Raw genomic sequence first — 9,822 nt, forward strand, 5'->3', positions numbered from 1 at the left:
TGGAAGAAACAGGGCGTTTTTCAACTAAGGAATCTAGATTAAGATTTTGAAATCCCCCCTCCCTGAACTTAAAAAATAACTTTCAATATAACTGGTTTCTTTACAATCTGATATACATCTTATTGTATACAATTAACAACATGACACTAAAAAGGGATCTATAGATTTTATTGAGTTGTCAAAGTGGTCCATCATACATACATACACACACACAAATGCACACATACACACAAAGATTAAGAACCCCTCCTCCAAAGAAAGAAAATGAGGCTAATATATAATGCCAAGTTCTAGATAAATTGATAGAACCAATCCTCAGTATCAGTATCAGCTTGAGAATCATCCTCATGGCATCTCTTAAAATCTAGTTACATATAATAATACTAGTGGATGTAAATGTACTACTAGTACATGGCCTATCAGGGGTAGGGAACCTGTGGCCTCAAGGCCACACATGGCCTTTTAGGTCCTTGAGTACAGCCTTTGGACTGAGTCCAGGTTTTACAAGACAAATCCTTTTATTAAGGGGATTTCTTTTGTGAAGTTTGGATTCAGTCAAAGGGCCACACTTGAGGATCTAGAGGGCCACATGTGGCCTTGAGGCCTCAGGTTCCCCACCCTTGGGCCTAGCTCATGTACAACTTCTTGCAGCCAGCCTTTCCTGATCCTTCTCACAAGGCTGTTTGGAGATTCCAATATGATAATAAATACAAAGCACTATTGTTGTTGCTTGTCTTTTGTTTTCAAAGAAGAACAATGACATCACAAGCTTGAAGTCTTGACTTCTGAGTGAACTGGATTTAAGTGATGCCAAGTTGTACAAAGTTGTTAACCTCAATCTTTTTTCAGAGTCATTGAAATCCAGCGGCAGGAAAATAGTTAAGATGACTGGCAATTGCCCAGGATGCAGTGGATGATCTTGGCATCTTAGATGTCTGACCAAGCTCTAAGTGCTCCACAGAGCCTGCTTTGGCCAACTTCTTGGCCCTTGGAACAAATTGTTCTCATCTTTTCCCATTTGTATGATCTCTTTGGGATACAGCCTTAGAAGTACTACTGCTGGGTCAAAAGGTATGCACATTTTTATAGCCCTTTGGCTATATTCTTCTGGGGTAGGTTTTCACATGCTTGGGGTAGAAATCCCTCTTACTCACAAATGGGTTTAAAGCCCATTGATTACTCTCAACCTGGTTTTCTGCTAGGACAGTTTTACAAAGCACTATGCAAATTGTAAAGATCTCTCCAAATACCAGTTATTACTGAGTCTAGGTGCTGTTTTCTTTTATTTTGTTGTTAGTGACTTCTCTCTCTTCAAATTATCATGAGTATACATATCTGTTTAGTTTGCTTAGCTGCCTTATAGAATACTCAGTGAGGCAAAATCATGAGATGAATACAGTACCAGCCTTGCAGGCAGGAAGACCTGGGTTACCATATATATATATGATTTCTTGGATATGCCTTGAATGTTTATTTTATATATATTTTATTATATATATAATTTTATGTATCATATATATTTAATATATAAATGCATATTTTATGTTTTATTATATATTTTATTATATATAATATTTATATATAAAATAAAAATTCAAGGCATATCCCATATTCCTCTTTGGAATGGGTATAATTCCTGCAGTATCTACCTCATAAGGTTTTTGAAATATTCAAAAAAGAAAATACACACAAAATTCAACTTAAATTTTCAATATCAATTATTATTAATATTTATAACAATGACTTTATTAATTTTTTGTATTACTACAATTTCTTTATACATAAATATGTTATAAATTGATTATTGAAATGGATCATATTTCATTGCCTTACATAGGATTGATAGACTCTCTATGGACAACAGAATATATAATGTATCAACATAGAACTTTTACAAGATATTTTCAAGGACTCTTTCCTTTTCTTTTTTAAAATTTTTTTATGTAGCTCAGTTTTTAACTTGATGTTTATGAGCTTTTAAAATATATATTATATATATATAATGATAATTATATTTCAATGTAATTAGTTTCATTTGGAGCTTTATACATTTAATTTTATACATTTAATGACATTATTTTGATCAGGAATCCATAAGCTTCACCAGATCACAAAGAGGTCTATGGCACAAAAAAAGACTAAGAAACCCTCCCCAGAAGCAAGTATAAAATTGCTCTCAACTAGTTGTAGAAAGCAGAAAGGGCAACAGCTGTTCCAGAGGCAAAGACTGTTCTGAAAAAAAAAAAACCCTCCAGGTATAGTGTTGTGGCAGGGGGAGGGGACTGACTTGGTCATTATATGTAGGAACAACATCAAATGGGGCATGAAGAGCCCTGTATTACATTTGTAAATTAAGGTAAACTGAGAGACAAGGTTCTAAGCATGATCCATTTATTAGTTAGCCTAGCAGTAACCAATAAATTGGGTCAATAGCCTCTCTCAATGACCAAAAGACCCAGAGTGAGGGCTAACAGGGTCTTTTAAACCTAGATGTGTCTTCCTTTTGATTGTCCTGACAGGCAACATTTGGACCTCCCCTAGCAAAGGTAAGACAATCCCTACTAGTGAGGAGGAGAATTGAGTCACTGTTTTTCTCCATTATTGCTTCATTGGGAGATGAGAGTAATCTTCAAATGATAAGATTAGTATGCAACCATAGGTATAGTTTGCAACACCTTGGATTGGATCAACTTGAATTTGAGTTAAGTGGGTGGTGGGTAAGGTCACAAAGGAACTTGAATTTGGGATCAATGGATAGTAAGTAAGGTTACAAAAGTAGAGAATACAAGGGTGGAGATTTAATTCACAATAGAATTGAGACTGAAGACTTGAAAAGGCTTCTCATCCCGAAAAAGGCTGGCCATCCACCTTTAGTGTCCACCTGTCAATCAACCCTCATCTGTGACTCCAAGAAGCTGCAGCATGTGCAGCTGCAACACATTAGTAAAATTGTCTGTGGGACAAGCTAAACCAGGTTGAGGGTAATGGACAGGTTTTAACCTATTGGTGAGTTAGGATGATGTCTACCCCAAGCATGTGAAGATTTCCCCTAATGGAATATGCAGATGAGAACAATTTATTCCAATGTCCATGAAGATGGCTGAAGCAGGAGCTATGGAGCACTTAGAACTTGGTAAGACATTAAAGATGTCAAGGTCCTCCACTACATCCTAGCCCATTGCCAGTGATCTTGATTTTTGTCTTGCCATTAGGTTTCAATACATAGGATCTACATTTGCTCCCTAAAAGCCAAAAGATTCCCACCTCCCTCACTTCCCGCTTTGAATATTGAGTTCTAGGAAATTTTCTGATCTTTCTAGCTATCACACCATTGACCTTTCCCTTTTCTCTCAAATTTTGCTTAAGCTGGATTCCATTTAAAAAAAGTCTAATAATTGTACTTCACTTTAAAGTATCATTGTTTGTTGATTAAATTTTGGGAATGTATTTGTATTTTTACAGGGAACAATAGTAATCCCAAGAAATAATTCTGTAACAGTGAAAATTATCAGCTCTACATTTCATGAGGGCAGGAACTATGCTTCCTCAAAACTTTCTCTCTCTTGTAATGCCTAGTATATTTTTCTTCATACAGGAGACTCCTAATAAAATCTGACATATGAAAACAAAACACAGATAAATAGTTATCCATTAACCAAAATCTGGGGTGAAGGGAGGATTTGGAGTTCAAAGAATAAAACCTTGGGAATGATCAAGGTTGAATGAGATTCCTCAGTGCATTCCCTTCTAAAATTACATTTTAATTCTAGGTCTCAAATATTTTTGAATAAAGAAGAGGGTTTTTTTCATATTTTATTTAAAATTTATCTTTATTTTCAGTTCTACAGTCTCACCATCCCTCCACCCCCTCACCTACCCTTGAGAAGGCAAGAAATACAAGACCCATTATACATTTAGAGTTATTCAAAACATATTTCCCCATTAGCCACGTTAAGAAAAAAAAAAAGAAAGGGGAAAATCTCTTTACTCTGAGCCAATCAGTCCTCAATCTGGAGGCAGATGGCATTTGATACCATGAGTACTTTAGAGTTGTGGTGGATCATTGTATTGATCAGAAAGGTGAATTTGGAACAGAATTTTTAAGAATTTAAAAAATCTTTTAAGAAACAGTAGACTACAGTAATATTTTACCTGTCATGCTATAAAAGGAAAATATGACTACTCTGGCCTAAGTTATTTTTACTATTCACCTCTTTCCTTCATAGAAGGAAGCTTCTGGAACAATTTTAAATAATTATTTCATCAGTTTTATACATCTTGAGATGTAGATTCATTTATGCTAGAGGAGAGTTAAACAGAACTCATGTAGTCTACAAAAAGCTGGCCTTGTAAGTGAGCTCCAGGGAAAGCTCATTGCCTGAGCTGGAAGAAGGGCTTTATTAAATAAGAAGCAGATATTTTTCACTACACCTGGTAGGTCTCTAATTAAAGGGCTAGAATCATTTACCCCCATTTTTCATTGTAATTAATTATTCAGGGCTCAATTCATCCCCATTGCTAAATGATCAGAACATTTCCATTAAGAAGGGAATAAATGTTGCTGTGGGGCAGTAGAATTTTGAAGGAGTTGTTTTTTCTATAAAATCTCATGCAGTCATGGTTTAGAGTTTGAGTTTCTGCCTTGTCTTGAGAAATATATTCTCATTTTCCTGTGAAATCCCATGTCAATCTGAATCACTTAGTCCTTCTTCTTTTAGTTATTAAAGAATATCCAGACATAGGTAGTAGCTGGCCCAGCATACAGCCTCCACAATGAGAAAATTCACCTGAATGAATTTTGTTCAAGAACTGAAAAAGTCTTAGTGAATCATTTTTCCCTCTCATGCAGGGTAGTCTGGGTAGAGGTCTATAGGCAATAGATGAGGGTGGCCAGGATCTCTATGTGTTGACAGTGGAAGGGATCATTCTAATTGCCCAGGAGTAGAAAGAGAATTGACTTGGAGTACTAGGGCAGGAAACATCAGAGTAAAAAGAAATCTCAATGAAATAATTGTGTTGTGTGTAGGAGTAGGTGTCATCTCACAGTTCTATCATCCATTGCCCAGTTCCAGGTCACAGATAAGCATGAAGGGAATTAATGAGCAAGCATAGGCCCTAACTGTGAACAGAGCAAGCAGCAAGCTCCAGAAACATATTTGTGTGACTAAGCTTAGCAGCAGAGTAGTGACTAGCCTTTAGTTCATCACATAAACCTACAATGGAATAAAGAGGGTAAGTCCCAGAGCAACAGGCAAAAAGGAGTTTAGTCACTCTGAGCCTGTATTACCTTTCAGTGGTCTAAATGTGACTAAGTTCAGCAGTAATCTAATGAAACTCAACCATAGACAAGCCAACAGCTTCAAACCTAGGTCTGGAAATTGAAGAACTCATATTAGGAGGCAGTGAACAAACCTTATCCTGGATTACACCATTTTGGAAGCATTAATAATTTGCTGGCCTCCACACCAAATTGTAAAAACAATAGAATAGAAGGATATGAACATTCAGAAGCTTAAGTCAGACATCTCCCCCATCCCATGGTGCACAAAGTTCAGCCTCAAAGCCTCAAAGAAAAACTGCATTTTGGACAGAAGCCTAAAAAGAATTTAAAAATAAAATAATATTGTTTTCTTTCTCTTTTTTTGGTAAGAAAAAAAATTAAACCAAATGAGACTTATGGAAGAAAAATGAAAAGAGAATTAACTGCTTGGTGAAGAGGTATAAAACCTTATTGAGGTACAAAGTAATTCCTTAAAATTAGAATTGACCAAACAGAAGCAAACAGTTCTATAAGACATCAAAAAAAAATGAAAAGAAGGTCAAAAAATGGAAAAAAATAGAAGAAAATTAAAATATCTGAGAGGAAAAATAATTATACTAGAAAAGAGTTCAGGGAGAAATAAGGTAAGAATCATTGGACTACCTCCCAATCAGAAACAACAACAACAAAGAGTCTAAAAATCATATTTCAAGAAATCATAAAACTTCCCAGATATCTTGGAGCACAAGGACAAAGTAGAAATTGAAACATTCCACTTGTCACCTACAAAAGAAACACCAAAATGAAAGGTTCCAGGAATATTGTAGACCCTGTAGCTCCAAGATCAAGGAGGAAAAAAGTGACTGCGAACAGTCAGAAAGAAAGAACTTAAGTACTGTGAAGCCACCTTCAGGATCACACATGAAATAAACAGAGAGCTAGAAATAGGATATTCTAGAATGCAATGGATCTAGACTTATAATCAAGAATAACCTACACTGAAAAACTACATTTTGCTAAAACTTATATTGTGAATGAATTAAGATCAATACTGAGCAATGCATGTGTGTGTGTGTGTGTAAGACTTAGGAACTCTAATCAACACAATGAGCAACCATAATTCCAAAAGACTTTTTTTGGGGGGGGGGGGGCGGGGTTAGGCAATGGGGTTAAGTGACTTGCCCAGGGTCACGCAGCTAGTAAGTGTTATATGTCTGAGGTCAGATTTGAACTCAGGTCCTCCTGACTCCAGGGCCAGTGCTCTATCCACTGCATCACCTACCTGTCCCTCCAAAAGACTCTAGATGGAATATGTTATCCACCTCTAGGTATAAAGGAGAGAAACTCAGAATGAAGAATGAAGCATAGGGCCTTTTTCTTCTTTCATCTTTCTTATTTTTTTCTTTCTTTTTATAGTGGGATATGGCTAATGGCTCATGTAGGAATTTATTTTGCCTAACTATATATATTTGTAATGGATTTTATTTTGCTTTACTTTTTTGAAGTTGGAGGGGGAGGAGAAAGCCAGAGAATTTGTAAATGAAATTAAAATAAAAATTTTTTAAAATGGGGATGATGATGCCTGTTACACACAGGGTAGTAATGAGGTTTAAATGAGATAATATGCAAGGCAATTCACACACTTCAAAAGGTTTTATAAATACTAGAAATCATCATTAAAATCATCAATCTTGTTATGATTTTTTTGGTAGAGTTATGGTATTATTCTATTATTCAGTGTTATTCTCTTATATTTAATATTCCATATACTACCATGTATATGGATACAATGACTGCTTATTATAATTGAATAAAACTAATAAAATGAAAGTTAATTGCTAGTAGTAGTAAATATTCATATTCTTTTAAAAAGAATATCCATGTTTCTACGTGGATTCTCTTAAAAGCCATATCTTAATGACTCATATCTTTAAATTTATAAATTTAAATATTCAGAAGATCAGAAATTTGAAATTGAATTATAATTCAAGCTCAACCACCATTGTACCTATATTTTCAACAGTGTAGGGAATTCCTGGACAACACCTCTAGCACTGTGTAATAGCATCTGCACTTCATTTTATAGTCCCTTAGAGGTTGCTTAGGGCATTGAGATTTTAAGTGACTTATCCATAGTGAATAACTACTGTCAGAGACAAAAACTCAACCCAGGTCTTCCTTATTTGGGACCAGTATCTATCCACATTGCTTTTCTCAACCTTATAGATGAGTAAAATAAAATCATGCTTATTGATTTGAAAAAAAAATATTATACACTGAACAAATAAAATGAACATTTCCATATACATGATAAAATAGAAAAAAAAAGGAAAATTGTACATGAAACTGCAGATTTCTAGTCTCTTCAACTTACTTTTCTTTTAAGTATATATGAAGTCCAAAGCTGCTCTGCATGTCTGCAGTCCTTCCCGTTCTTCCTATTGTCTCTACATTTAAAATAAAAGAAGTCTCAATGATTCTTTTTTATTGAAATGGAGAAGAGAGGAGAGGAGAGAATTAAAGAAAAAGAAAAGAAAGAAAAGTTCTTGTAACAAATATGAGTAATTAAGCAAAACAAATTATAATACTAGCTGTCCAAAAAGATCATAGTCAAGTTCCAAATTGCTTCTCTAACTCATCTAGCCTACATTAATCTCTTCTTTTTTTTAAACTGCTGTTACATTTATAGATGATGTTACAACATTTAATAATTAATGATTCTTTAATTGTCCATTCACATGGTTTTATTTTATCCTCTCCAGCTAGATTCTAAGTTGCTAAAGGAGATGGCCCTTATGAAAAAGGGCAAATGAATATGTTCCAATCAGATGAGGATGTAGATAAGAAAATAGCTGTGAACATGTTTTATAAAATATACTGCATCAATATTTCCATTGATACTAGAAAGGAAGTGCCAATCTATTCATGTATGGTTTAACTCTATATTTCTATGGCTTTCTGAACCAAAATGCTGCCCCTCCCCAGCCACCACTCACCTATATGTGAATGCTCCATTAAAATGCAAACTCCTTGAATGAAGGGACCTTCTCCACTTTGGGATTTATGTCTTTACTTCTTAACACAGTTCTTGGCACAGAGTATGTGTTCAATAATTTTTTTCATTCTTATATTTAATCACAAGTTCATATTTTAATATGTCATTAATTTTATATTTTATATCCTTAAAAAACTTCTATTTTTTCTCATATTAGCAAAAAAATAATAAAGGAAAACTGTCCTCTAAATTTATATCCAAATGCTTCATTATGACATAAAGGTAACCCTAGGGTCTCAAAAGCTATTCTAACAGAGGAGAAATTCTAGCCACTTTTACTAATCTAGAAAGACTTCAAATATAGTTCTGTTCATACTCTGTATATCTGGTTTGGAGAGAGACTCATTATAAGATTGACAGTGAATGATAAGTCTTATAACACTCAGAAATTCTAATAAAGCAAGATTTCTTAACCTTTTTTGTATATTCTGGACCCTTTGGCATTTTGGTAAAGCAATCAGACCCCTACGTAGGAAAAAAAAAAGTTTGTTACCTACATTCATAATTGAAGAAAATGATAAAGTTCAGTTTGAGGTTTGTGAAAATGTAGATGTGTTTTCCCCCATCCAAGTTCCCTGGAGTCCATGAACTCCAGGTTAAGAATACCTTTACTAAAAATACAGAGCATGCTCACGGCAAGATCAGACCCATCTCAAGCATCAGTCAGGTGCAGAACTACATAGACCACTATTGTAATGATAGCACTGACAGTCGGATCCTTCACATGTTCCTGAAACTCTGCACTGAGTTGAGCAAGCTCTGCCAACAATATGAGTCCCTGAATCCTGGCACCCTAGTCACCAACAATATCTTGGAGAAATGCAAAATCCTTGTTAGCCAAAGCAATGACCTGACCAGCCTGTGAGCAAGATACCCTCATGATGTGGTAAACCACTCGAGCTATGATGAGGCAAGGAATCACAATGGAGGAGTTATGAGTCTTATCCCTATACTACTGGACTTAATGAAAAAATGGATTGCCCATTCTGAGAAATTACCATGCAAAGCAATTCAGCATATGAGTGACCAGGAGGGTGAAAAGAAGAGTGCAGGAGGCAAACTTAGCTGTCATTCCATTGCCACAAAGACTTTAGCTAGGGAAGAAAGAAATAGGGACCCTAAGAAACATTACAAATCTAGAGGGAAAAATCAAAGGAAAGTTTTCATTCCTCCTTAGAGACCACCTTGTGGACCTAACCTTTAAAAATTAAAGGCAAACATTTTAAAATGGTTAAGTTGGAGGTGGTTTCTTATTTAATTTGGTATCCACTAAATTTTCCACTTCTATTGCCCCTCTCCCCATAGTCTCTCCATATCTTGACTTGAAAATGGGCAGACTCATTTTCTATATAAGCCACTTCCCCTAACTTTTCCCTCCCACTCTAACTTTTCCCAACCTACAAATCACGTCACATGCCAATAGAAGATGGTCTCAACTTAGGTAAGGAATAATTAGAATAGGCGGTGTAAAGGAAGGACCCCAGGACCAGGAGTCAGGAGGCCTAAG

At 35.3% G+C, this 9,822-nt stretch overlaps 1 pseudogene; it reads left to right on the forward strand.

Moving 5' to 3' along the window:
• LOC114024450 overlaps positions 1 to 9,519 on the forward strand; it is a 30,577-nt pseudogene extending 21,058 nt beyond the window's left edge.
• Positions 9,520 to 9,822: the final 303 nt, after the last annotated feature.

The sequence above is a fragment of the Vombatus ursinus genome, unplaced genomic scaffold (assembly GCF_900497805.2).
Source record: "Vombatus ursinus unplaced genomic scaffold, bare-nosed wombat genome assembly UNPS02014821.1, whole genome shotgun sequence".
Classification (NCBI taxonomy): domain Eukaryota; kingdom Metazoa; phylum Chordata; class Mammalia; order Diprotodontia; family Vombatidae; genus Vombatus; species Vombatus ursinus.